Consider the following 14,011-nt stretch of genomic DNA (forward strand, 5'->3'; position numbering starts at 1 on the left):
GTGCTCAATTATATCTGTTGATGCTGTTTTTGTTGACTTCCCTTCTCTGAAACCATGTTGTGATGAATGCAGTATACTGTACTTTGTTATAAAACTTACAATTCTATTCTTTATTATCATTTCATAGATTTTAGCAAATGTTGAGATCAATTATATTGGCCTGTAATTTCCTAATTCATCCCTGTTCCCTTTCTTAAATATTGGCTTCACTTTACTCACTTTCAGTGAATCTGGAAATATACCTTCTTCTATCGCAGCATTCAGCATGTGTGTCAATGGTTTTAATATACATTCTCTGCATTCCTTTATGAGATGTGATGTGACACCATCCAAGCCAGATGAATGTTTAATTTTAAGTTGTTTTATTAGGTTTGACACTTCTGCATCCGTTGTAGGTATGAAAACCATAGTATGATTTGTATGTGGGGGGTTTAACAATTTACTTGCTGCATTTGTTTTATTTTGACTTATTAATTCGTCTGCTACAGTAATATAACATCTGTTAAAAGTATTGGCTACTTCTAGAGGGTTTGCGTTGCTTTTCCCACTCATCAGTGGGAAGATGTCCTCCGCTCGATTTGTTACTTTTCCTCTCTCTTCATTAATGAACGACCATAAACCTATTGAGTGGTTCTTTCCCTTATCTATAGACATCCTGATGAATGATGCTTTAGTTTTTCTGATAAAACTACAGTACTCTTTCTTTTTTATTTTATACAGTGTGTTGTAGGCCTCAGTATTTTTTTGTTTGGAGAGGTCATAATACACTCTCAGATTATTTCTGGCATGGATTACTTCCCCAGTCACCCAGCTTTTCTTTTTTTGTTGCTGTCTAACAAGCCTTTTACTAACAGTACATGTAACATCATAATAATAACTGAATAAAGAAAAAAACTGGTTCCATTTGGTGTTTGCATCTTTAGCTGCATATATTGTTTCCCAGTTTTCTGCCTCTAACATCTTTTTTAGCAGATTTATGTTATGTGGATAGTTCTGTCTTCTCATCTCCCATATCTTCTGCACTGAATCACTAGTCTTTATATTTATGTCTATCATGATTGCAAAATGGTCTGCTAATGTGGAGTTTATTACCTGTGTGTCACAATAGCATGTAGGAATATTTGTTATTACATGATCAATTATAGTTCCACTATGCTTTGTTACTCTGGTTGGTTTATCTATTTTTATTTTTAGGTTGTATATGCACAATATGTCCAATAGGGTCTTAGTATTGTCTGTATGTTTACTTGTGTCTATGTTCAGATCTCCTATAATTATCAAATAAGCATATGTTTTTGAGAGGTGTTGGATTATATCTTCCAGCTGTTCAAAGAAGGTTTTGATTATACCATTTGGTGATCAATACAAACCTAATATACAACATAAATTCCCAGCAATTTTAGTTTCCAGTGCTGTAGCTTCAAAGCTCAATTCTATAGCATATTTTGTTATATTTATGGCTTTAGTTGATTTATAGTTAGAAAAAATGGCAACCCCACCACCTTTATAGGAAGTTCTGCAAAAACTGGCTACTTTCACATAATTCTTCAAGTTGTACATTCCTATGTGATTTTCTTTTAGCCCATGTTCTGTAACTACTAGAATGTTTGGCCTATACTCCTGTAATATTACCTCTAGTTCGTCTGTTTTATTGTTTATGTATTGAACATTTTGGTGAAGTATTCTAACAGTTGGCTTTAAATGTAATAGTTCCCCTTCCTGTAATATACTAAGCACTTCACCCACTCCCTTTGCTTCTGGTACTATGGAATATTTTTTTTTTTCAGTTTGTGTCATTAAACCTGGATCGTATCTTTGTCCGGTGTTTATGTCCCTCTCACTATTGTCACACTGGTATTTAAGATGGACAGTTTTACTCACATCTTTTTCCATGTTCTCTTTCTGCTTACTCGGTACCATAAAAAATCCTCACTTAGTGTAGCAGGTCTCCTAGTTCTCAGGCATCTGTCTTGATTGGAAGCTGCTTCTGCTGTTGATCTCCCAGGCCTCAGATACCTCTTCTGTGTGTTTGCTGTTGCTGGTGGCTCCTGCGCTCCCCAACTTGATGACTGCCCTTCTTTGTTAGCTGCTGCGGCTAATGAACCTTGTATGTTTTCCTCACATGCATTTTCATTGCCTTGAGGTAGTATTATGGGGTCTGCTGTTCTGGATGCTGTTGCTGATGACAACAGCTCTGCTGATGATTGTGGTGATTCTGCTGCTATTGGTTTATCTGACATTGTTGCTGAGAATACCTGAGCCTTTGCTGCTGCTACTGGTGTTTGTTGTAGCTCTACTGCAGATAATGATGGTTCCACTGTTACAGACAACTCTTGTTTTGGCGGAATTGGGATTGGAGACACTTCCATTACAGATGACTCATTAACAAATTTAAGTATTTCGGCACTAATAATCTTTTTCCCTTTTACGTTCATGTGGAGACCATGTCTTGTGAAGTGCTCTCTGTGAACACTGTTTATCTCTACGAAAGTCGTATTCTGGAAACCTCTACATATTTTCTCAAATAGCCTGTTTGCTGTAACAATCTTGATGTTTACGCACGAGTTTTCCATCAGATTGTGTCTCCTGGGGATACTAACAATGTAGAAATGCACTCGAGGCATCCTTTTGACTGTTTCCTTTAGGATTCTCGTTGCACACAAAGTTTCATTACAGTAAACATCATATGCTGTAACTCTTTATGCTAACATTTTCCCAACAGGGTGTGATGCAAAACAGTCCTCCAAAATAGTGTGTTCAATGAATGGTTTAACAATTACAAATTCAGGGAAAGCTTGCAACAGTTAGGCCAGCATGAGGTATACAGGGAACCTGATGCTAATATAAAATTAAACCTATTTCTTGATGCCTTTGTGAGTACACTGAAAACAGTTTCCCTAAGAAAACAGTGAAATGTAATTGTAAGGAACCATCTAAAAAGTCATGGCTTACTACAGGGATAAAAATATCTTGTAAACAGAAAAGGGAAATGTATCTTGTAGCTAGAAGGAGTAATGATCCAGAAACAGTGAAAGATTATAAAAACTACTGTACTTTATCAAGGAAAGTCATTAAAAAGTCTCGAAGTACATGCATTATGTCTGAGATTAGCACTTCTGATAATAAAAGTAAAACAATCTATAATACTGTTAAAAGGGAAACAGAGCAACTGAGAGCACAGGAAGACTTTTTTAAAAATGAAACTCAACAAAAAGTTTGTTAACAAAAAGTCAGAAGCAGAAAACATTATTAATAATCATTTTTAAGTGTTGTAGAGGAAATAGAATCCAGCTATTCATTAGAAAATGCAAGGCAGTATTTGGAAGAGGCAATACCTATGTAATTCGATAAACTTGAAATTCAACCCACCACTGCTACTGAAATTAGGAAAATAATAAATTCACACAAAAGTAAAAGCTTGCATGGAATTGATGGCATTTCCAACAGAGTACTAAAAGCTTGTTCCCAACAAATAAGTAGGATTCTTAGCCAAATTTGTAGGAGCTCACTGAAACATGGCATTTTTCAGATAGACTGAAATATGCTATTGTTAAACCTTTTCAAGAAAAAGGGGGTAGGTCAGTTACTAACAACTACCAATCAGCCTCACTTCTGTCAGTTTTATCCAAAACTCTATAAAAAGTAGTGTATTTAAGAGTAGGATCACATATTTGTAAAAATGAAGTAATAAGAAAATGTTAGTTTGGTTTTCAGAAAGGCTTTTCAACATAAAATGCCATATATGCTGTTACTGATCAAATATTAAATGCTCTGAATAACTGAACATTACCCATTGGGATATTTTGTGATCTCTCCAAAGCTTCTGACTCTGTGGATCATGAAATTCTTCTATATAAGCTTAAGTGTTGCGGTATGAGTGGGACCATGCATAAGTGGTTTAATTCATACTTAAGTGGAAGAATGCAGAAGGTTGAAATTAACAGTACACATAGTCTGCAAAAATCAGAGTCCTCTCTGGGGAGGTATCAAGAATGGCATCCCACAGGGTTCAGTCTTGTGTCCCTTATTATTCTTGATTAATTAATGACTTGCCGCTCTATATTCATGAAGATGCAAAGCTAGTTCTTTTTGCTGGTGATGCAAGTATAATAATCACACCCAACAAACAAGAATCAGCTAAGGAGCCTGTAAATAATGTCTTTCAGAAAATTATTAAGTTGTTCCTTGTAAATGGGCTCTCACTAAATTTAGAGAAAACACAGTACATAAAATTCTGTACAGTAAATGGCATAACACCACTGATAAATATAGAATTTGAACATAAATCTGTTGGTAAGGCAGAATATTCAAAATTTCTGGCTGTGCGCATTGATGAGAAATTGGATTGCAAGAAACAAATTGATGATCTGCTGGAATGGTTAGGTTCATCTACTTATGCTGTTAGCATTATTGCAAATTTTGGTGATAAACATATCAGTAAATTAGCCTACTATGCCTATTTTCATTCACTGCTTTCATATGGCATCATATTTTGGGGCAATTCATCATTCAGAGGAAAAGTATTCATTGTACTGAAGTGTGTAATCAGATTAATAGCTGCAGCCCACCCAAGACCACCTTGCAGACATTAATTTAAGGAACTCAGGATATTCACAGTACCTTCGCAATACATATATTCACTTACGAAATTTGTTATTAATAATGCTTAGCTACAGCACTAGAAGAAAGGATGATCTTCACTATTCTGGGTTAAATCTGACTTTGACAGAGAAAGGGGCGAATTATGTTGCCACAAAAATCTTTGGTCATTTGCCAAATAGCATTAAAAGTCTGAAAGATAGTCAATATACTACCGTTATAACGTCTAAAGAAAACTGACATGTTCTACATCATTATGAAATGTTGTATTCATGATCTGTGGAACAAGTATTAATGTAATATAAGGTAATGTAATCATGTGCTACATTTTGTCAGGTTATTCAACAATTCTCCACCAAAAGAATTCTACAGCCATGAAAAAGGAATAGCCAAATAACAGTTGCTGGAGAGAATAATGAAACTGAGATATTACCTGTAGTGAATTATAATGCCCACATTAGCACTCAGCAATTAAGTCCTGAGTCAGGAATTAGGCAGCTTACTTTGCCAAATTTTGAAACATAGAAAATGTCATCTGTTTCATATTTTTTCTGATGAAAACTTCTTGGCAATGATTTCTGGAACCAAGTAATATTTTGCCAGAGGTCACTGCAGCAAATACAGAGAGACCCCAGTTTCTTTGCTTGAGTATTGTACTGCGATGAGTGATCTTCGCAAACCATGGTAGTATTAATCAACACAATAGGCATTATTGGAATGTGGAAACATCAGTTACATCAAGCTGAACATTGGTGCCTATGGAATGTGAATGATTGGTGTGGAACACTTTGATGGCATTTCAAAATTGTGTTAAATATCAAACATTCTTAGACGACAGTATTCCAGTACTGCTTGCAAACCTTACCACAGACTTGTGAGAAACAATGTGGTTTCAACATGATGGTTGTCCAGCACATTATTCTGTAGCTGCATGGGAAATATTAGATCATATCTACAGTGGTTGATTGATCAGAAGAGGCAGTCCAGTGTCTTGGCTGCAAGTTTGCCAGATATTACTTTGCCTGACTTTGTTTGACTTGAGGAATGAAGTTTATAATGAAATGTCAATAACACATAATAACTTAATTCATCAAATTACCAATACATGTCAATGGATTACACTGGAAACAGCTCTCAGCAGTGTCAACTTGTTCCAAGTGGAGATAAATAAGCGTATCAAAGTGGACAGTGACATTTTTGAGCACTTACTGTGAATTAATCCTTCACCAAAATCACTCTAAGCAATTTTAAAGATTGATTCACACTTTACAGAATGAAATTGGATTGAACAGAATGTCAAAACATTTCACAGTGCATTTAAAAATCACAGCATTCACACAGGCTGTCAGTGGTCAGAAAGATTTGGTACAGAATGAAATTTCAGTGTAAAGATTTCTTAGAAAGAATATTTTGATGTTGACATTACTGAGATTATGGTGGTGTCATGTACTAACATCAAAATTAGCCTATTCCCCCTGCGATCAGTTATGATATATTAGTGCTTTTTATATCTTCTTCCTAGTCTTTATTTGTTTGCTTTGTTTCCATAACACCTTGGATACTTTTGCCATAAGTGTTCCCCCAAAAAGAGCCCATATATCTGAAATCGTAGAAACGATCTATGTTTCAGAGTACCTGTCTCTTGCACTATGCATAATCAAGAATTTAACTTGATGAGCCACTTTTTCTTGATAATCTTTTTGTAATGGTGAAAAGTTGACTTTGTCAGAGGAATAAATTCCAAATCTTTCTTAAGTTTGATTAACTTCTCATGGTTGGGATTTACAGTCATACAATACTTCTTAAAAGACATCATAGTCGCCGTTGACTGTATAAAGTATTTATTGTTACTATTGCAATTTCAGCCTTATGGCCATTTTAAAGTAACACTGAAAAGTTACCTAAACACAAAAAATGCAAAAGTGAAGCACAGCATGTATTTGGCACTCAGTAAGGAAAAAAACACAGTGGATACAACAGAAAGGCCCTAATTGTTACCTTCTAGTTCCTTAATTCTGATACTAATTGAAACATTTTGTACATATGTATTTTCACTATTAAATAAATGTTGTATTTTGAAATGTGTGGACAACATATTTTTTTATCCTCAGCAGTTTACCAAGCAGACCTTATCAAGAATATCCATTACAAAGTGTTCTTTGCCCATTAACAAACTTAATCATTCCTAGTTCCTTAATTCTGATGTTCTAACTTTATGTATCACTGATGGTATTAAGTAACTCTAATGGATGATTCACTCTAGATGTCATGAAATCAAAACGCAATGATAAAACATTCCACAACATAATTGAAATGGTGGAATTCATTCAGGCCATCAACAGAACAGAATGGTACAGCTATGGATGGGATGTCAGTATCAAATATTCTCAGGAAATAAGTTTTGATGTTGACATTGGTAGGGAGCAATGCTATAGGAATGCTCCTTGGGAAAGTACCTGCAGTAGGTGGACATAACCAATTATAAAGTACACTCCTTTAATAATCAAGAACATGTACAACATGATTTTACCACTAAGTATGAAAAACACCTTAAAAATAATACAAGGAAAATATATAAAAGGTGTACCAAATTTCACTGTTTCAGTCACTTGCTATTTGCTGATTGCTAGCTGCTACACCAGACCCCTTCTATTTTTGAAGAACAAGAAAACCTGGATCTACTGGTATGTATTAGAACAAATAAGCCCTCGGTCACAAATATTAAGTCAAAATTGACCAGGTTTCAACACTACTATGAGTGTCGTCTTCAGAATTAGACTAACTGTTTTAAAACATATTAAGTATATAATACATTAATAAAATTAAAGTTTGTACTAACTGGAAAAAGATGCAGCACTTGCAAGTCACATATTAAAAAAGATCTAAGCCGGAAAGGCAACGTCATGAATAGTTGTAAGAAAGATTGCGAGCCGCTAAGGGATGCTCGTACTTTAGTGAACAAGGGTTGCAACAGTTCTTGCAGTTTTCTTTTTTAGGATATCGTCCACTATGTTAGGCGTGTATTCATTATTGACTGCTATGGTTTTAAGTAAATTAATCCCCTCATTAAACTTTTCTGTTGAAAGTGGTATAGAGGTGGCTCGGTGGACTGCAGAGTGAAAAAAGGCCATTTTTTTGAGACTGTGGATGAAAAGAGGAAGCAGGCATGATTTGGTCAGTATATGTTTCTTTTCAAAAAATATTGAAAGTGATGTTATTGTCTTCTATTGTAAGTGTCAAGTCTAAATAATGTAATTGGCGGTTTTCGAGTTCAATAGTGAAATAAATTTTTTCATGGAGGTCGCTAAAAAGTTTAAATATATGATCAATTCTATCAGCGGGTCCGTTATAGATGACTAGAATATCATCAACGTATGTTGTGTAAGAAAGGATACCTAGTGAAGTGGCTGAGATACGGTTAAACAGCTTTTTTTCCAAGGAATTGATAAAGATGTTGGCAAGGATGCCGGCTAAAGGGTTGCCCATAGCAAGCCCAACAGACCGCTGATACAGTTGTCCAATGAATTCAAAGTAGTTGTACTTGACAACGACATTAATGAGATTCATAAAATCGGTAATCTGTTCATCTGATAGATCTTTTTTAAATTGACGTAAATTTTCTTCCACAATGATGAGCATCTCATGTATCGGGACATTAGTATAAAGATTTTTAATATCTAAGCTCTTTTCCTTAAATAAGCTATTGGTGTATAATATTGGCTCACCAGATCCACATGGATGTCTCCAAACCATGCTGTAGGCGTTACAATGGATCCTGTCAGTCCAGACACTCTGGCAGTCATCGCACTGCTGTGCCCACCCACTAACAGCAGTCTTTATTGATTCCAGGCCACACCACATTTTTAGTCAGCAGCTGTACAGTAGCCCATACTGCTGGGTGCACCAGGCCATAGAAGGCTTCAAGAACGTTGCACTGAGAAGCCAGTGTATGAAAACTAATGTCACGTTAAGTGTGCCATCACACCACAAGGTTGAATTACGTGATGGTGTCTTCACTTGCTTCAGGTTAAAACCTGATTGACTCCACTCCTGCAGGGCTCATATCTCTGGGTTGAGTGCTTGTTCATGTGCAGTGTTGTCCCATTGTACAGTCTTCTCACTTGCACAACATCTTGACAGACATCACTTATCTGGTGTATGTCCACTGTGAACTGACATATAAATCCACATGTCTAATCAAGCTGGGTTAAGTCATTAGGTGATCCTATCTTGAATAGTCATGATCAGCATGTGGCCCACATAAATCACGAAGACTCTTCCTTTGAGCGAATTGCTGAAGTGACAGAATACTGTGTACAGCTTACTGTCAATAGTGCCCAAGTCTGCTGTGCATCTGTGAGTAGGTGGGAGAAGTAGGCCGAAGGTTGCCAGGCACCATCAATGAATTTCCATATTATCTATATCGCATGGTGCCACCAAAATTTGAGAGCATGTGTGTGTGCAATAAATAACAGAGAAGAATGTAGCACCTGTCATTGAATTGTTTGCATCCATAACATGTGGTACTAGTCTTGGATCATCCTTGAATTTAATACCAGGTAATTGCCACACAGCCTCCGAGTGCTTCTGTACTATGTGCAATGATTAAGACCACAGATTTTCTGAAAGCCTTGTTACTCCATCACTCCATGTCTGTCTGTCTGTATCTATGTATTTTTTGCTGCTGCAAACTTCTGTGAAATTAAGTTTTTCAGGTGTGGTGCATATGAAATATTGTGTGTTACACCAAACCTTCGCTTTAGTCTCTACCATAGAAGCAATATCTGGGAATTTGTTGAGAGTGTGGTGCCATTCTTCATCATGGCTAGTCATTGTTACCATTGCTCTTTGTAGTAGTCCTTTCCTGGAGTCCATGATGAGGTTGAAATAGTTCAAAAAATCTACTCCCAGGATGGGCTCAGTGATGTTTCCAACCAAAATATTTCTTGTTAAGTTCTTGTAAACTGAGATATAACACCATTTTCTTTTTGCCACACACTTCTATTGTTGCATTATTCATGGTGATTAAAAGTAGAGGTAGTCATGTGCTGTATGGATGAAACAAGTCTATCAGCAACACACCTATCACACGCCCTGCATCAACAAAAAGTCCTTCCATGGTTGTCTATTCATCTTGAACAGTCGTTTACAAGGGTCTGTAATGTTTGTAAATATGACTCTCAGATGTTGCTCCTCTTGCTTAAAGTTACTCATTTTTGGGTTGTCGCCATAGAATTGAAGCTCTTCAAATTTAAATTTCTCATATCTGGGTGTGGCTTTAATATAATATCACCTTGTATTCATTAACTCCCAGCCCAGGATAGGCATGAACTTATGGTACTGCCCATGTGTTATTTCCTGCATTTTAAAATATTCCTGTGTCAGGTATTGTCCTCTGCTCCTGCTGTTTATTTATTCTTATTTATTTATTTATTTTCGTGTTCCATAGATCCTTGATCTGAGTGTATCACTAGGATGTAGAACATGTCAGATTATAACAGTAATAACCATATCTAAATGGTCATGAGGCTTAGAAACTACATCCTACACAAACAGATGCATGATTTAAGTGTTTAAATAACAACACAGGTTATAGTATTAGTAATGATTACATAAACAAATTATGTCTTAAATTGTAATACATACACAAAGCTTTCTGTCATCAATTGATATGCCAGTGCTACGTAGCTCTTAAGGGAATGATTAAAATTAAACACATGTACTAACTGTTACGCACTGTAAAAAAACTTCCTGTAAAGAACAGAAACAACTATTCAAAAGATAACATTTCAGTTTTTTTTTTTTTTTAATTTAGTCATACCCCAAAGAACTGATTCAACATGAAATGGAGGTTTATTGTATACTTTTATGCTTGAATAATGCACTCCTTTCTGCACCATGCTGAGCTCTTTTATATCTTTGTGAAGATCATTTTTATTTCTTGTATCATGATCATGATATTCACTGTCTGACTTTAGGGACTTATAGCCATTATAACAGTTTTACATGAATGAAGAGTGACAATTTGACGTCTCCTGCACAGGCAGCTGCTTGTATTACATGTCCAGATGCACACCACAGAAAATATCATTTGCAAATGATCCCTGTGAACATGGCTTGGTAGCCACAGCACGGGGGATAGGAGAGAGAGACTGAGAAATCTTGTGTGATGACTGTTGTGACCTTTACAGGTTGTTAAAAGTGTTTGGGTACCAACATACAGCTGTGCAGTTGTGAGCCTTATCTCTGAATCTCAAATGGAACCAGCACCAGTGATTCTTATCCTTCTGTAGCCTGTTGTACTACCTGTTGTGTTCCAATTGTTGACCACTGGATTTTCTATCTCACACATGCTGCTTGATTTGCAGGGTTGCCACTTGCTTGGCCAGAACCTGAATGCTTTCTGCTAGCTGTTTTGTGGTGGAAACCGCTGCTTCCCAGTTGATGCTTGCCCTGTGACCATTGTGCTCGCCTGTCTCCATAATCCTTGGCTTGGACCTTTCAGATGAAGTAATACAGTCAACAGTGTGTAGCGGTTCCACCTGCATTTTATTTCTTCATTTGTTGCTCTCGGTGTCGATGTACTGCACTGCTACACTAGCTGAAAAATGAAGATTGTAATTTGGATGCAGACTATGGTAAATAATGTAGCCAACAGATGTACAGTTACATTTCACTGACTTTTACTTTCACTCTTCACAATCCTTCAATAATACATAGTGATATACGTATGGCCAGTATACTATTGATTAAAGTTTCCATAAGCCTCATTAATAGTTTGCAGGAGAACCTCCACATACTGCTACAATAGTTTGTTGTTGAACATCTATGAACAGTAAAAACATAATTCACTGTTCTTGAAAAATAAACAGGTACTATGGAGCAGACATTGTCATTGCTTTTACACATGGCCTATTTGTTTAACACTTATTCCACAGTCAATTTGAAGCATTGTTGTTGTTCTAACCAACACAGGTTCCTCATCTGAAACTCGGCCGTGGACTGACTGTCTCATGACCGAAAATTGGGCCCTTATATACCATCACAATAATAGGTGTTGAAACTAACCATTGTTTGAAGTTAAATTTACAGAAACTACAATTAAAACTTACTTCATACGATTAATGGAATACATCGACAAATTAGTTCTTTTTAACAGTTCCTTCTACTGCAACAGTTAGGCCAAATTATTTGTTTAAATCACGAAATTAACAAATATCATTACGCAAACAATACTTATGACAAAACTGTTAATTACTTTGGAATTAATTCAGGGCTGGTTTTTCTAACATGTTTACAAATAGAACCAAATAGATACTTTATGATTACTAGTATTTCACCTTCCAGATGTTTATAATTAGTACAGAATTTATATTTGTTTATATGCCAACTATAGGTTTTAAGTTATGAAACAATTACTGATTTTATCCTATAACAAAAGATACTAACTAGTAATAGTCAAAATAAATTAGAAAATCAATTACATACATAAAACTAAACACAAAATTAGATCTGGTGTTGTATTCTTTAAAACCAAGGGCCAATCTTTCTCTTTTATGAAAATCCAGTTTATATTCATGTATGTTAATGGTAATTAGTTAATATTGAAGAAATGAGTTTTAAAGAGGCAGATGGCAAAACAAGAGAGGAATTGAAATTATCCCAGCTTGCTTCATCACAAGTGCTGCCAACTTTCAATTCTAAGCATGCTGTCATAGCCTTAGCCTTTTCTGGCTGCACTTGAAGGGGGGAGGGGGGGGGAGGGGTGTCTTCATCAGCCTTTAAACTCTTCAGCTTGTTTTCTGGTGTTGAGGTGAAACATTTAACTAAGCAGCTCTTAAACACTACATAACTGCAAGAATGTAAAACTTCCTCTGCTAAAATTGTTTGTGATTCACTGAAGTGAAGTGTGCTATGATGCAATAGAACTGCATTGTGTTATCAGAATGTTGTGCTGGCAAAAAATGCCCTCTGCAAGCAGCAAACAAAATTTCGACTGGATGCCTAGTATGCTGGCAGTTTGGCATGCTGTAGATTGTTGCAGTTGTGGTTGTAGGGCATAGGAAGTACCTGATCCGGTAGCTTGGAGCAGCAGCTGAGTGTTGCCATTTTTCTCCTGTTTTACCTCACTGTTGCTGGAAAGCTGCATCACCATTGTAGGATTGCTCCTTGGAAAAGTAGATTCAATAGGGAGACACAAGCAATTATAATACCTACTCATTTAATAATCACAAACATGTACAATGTGATATCACCAATATCCTCCCCTCCTGGGTCCGGGGCTTGGTGGACCCTTATAGCACTTTGCGGGTTCCTGCCTTCACGACTAGCTTCTAGTGTGGCCCCCTCCTTTGTTGCCCAGCTTGGCAAGAGACTTTGCATACAATACAATATCACTACATAGTGCAAAATACTCTAAAGAACAATAAAAAGAAACTGTGTAAAAGATACATCACACTTCACGGTCGCAGTCACTTGTTATTTATCAATCACTTGCCACTGCAGTGGTGTTATCTGTTGACATCAAAAATCAACCAACTCTTATGATGTACATTTGTGTAATTGAGTAGATTGTTGTACATCTCCTCAGCCTTTACTTTATTGTTTGCATTTTTTGCTGATACGAGTACACTGCAATTATTTCAGGATGACTTGGATGATCTTATAATAAGTGTTCATCCTCAGATTAGACCAAATATCTGAAAGAAAATTAGTATTTAGCTTTTACTATACTCAGACAATGAAAAGCCTACCTGTGCGCAAGTAAGATCTTAGATAGATGAGATAATTGTCATTAACTTACCTCTTTTTAGAAGTGGGGAAGTAGAAAAATACAATCAGTTTTAAAGTTATTTGGTATTTAGAAAGAAAACAAAACAATGGATCAGATAAAACGGATTTTTCTGTTGCCTCTAAAATATTGTTCGATGTCTTCAAATGTATATATTTTCTCAAGAAAATGAATGCTGGTGATCTGAAACACGTTTGTATGACGCGTTCTCTATTTTTTTTTTTTTTTTTTTTCCTCAGCACTATGAAAAATTTACAACACAATCTTCAACAAGAATATGTGTTACACATTTTCTTTAGCCTTTAATAAATTTTATCATTGTGGGTTCCTTACTTCTGAGACTATATTCTGACTTTTCGTCATGGATGGTATTTTATAACCTTACTTCACTAAGCAAACTGGCGTTGTGTTGACTTTTGCCTAGTGTGAACACATATACAGTGAAGAGGCAAAGAAACTGGTACACCTGCCCCGCAAGCACGCAGAAGTGCCGCAGCATGACGTGGCATTTACTCAACTAATGTCTGAAGTAGTGCTGGAGGGAACAGACACCATGAATTCTGCAGGGCTATCCATAAATCAGTGAGAGTACGAGAAGCAGGAGATCTCTTCTGAACAGCA

The 14,011-nt window shown here is 36.2% G+C and overlaps 1 protein-coding gene across 3 annotated transcripts in view; it reads left to right on the forward strand.

Moving 5' to 3' along the window:
* LOC126187571 (major facilitator superfamily domain-containing protein 10) overlaps positions 1–14,011 on the forward strand; it is a 161,665-nt gene that overhangs the window by 42,279 nt on the left and 105,375 nt on the right. The window contains exon 1 of one of the 3 annotated variants that reach the window (XM_049928734.1): positions 7,259–7,283. The exons of the other annotated variants lie outside the window; for them this stretch is intronic. The gene's annotated coding sequence lies outside the window, so the exon portion shown is untranslated. Of the gene's footprint in view, positions 1–7,258; positions 7,284–14,011 lie in introns of those variants that run through there. 3 annotated transcript variants of the gene reach the window in all.

This window comes from Schistocerca cancellata, chromosome 5, assembly GCF_023864275.1.
Source record: "Schistocerca cancellata isolate TAMUIC-IGC-003103 chromosome 5, iqSchCanc2.1, whole genome shotgun sequence".
Taxonomy (NCBI): domain Eukaryota; kingdom Metazoa; phylum Arthropoda; class Insecta; order Orthoptera; family Acrididae; genus Schistocerca; species Schistocerca cancellata.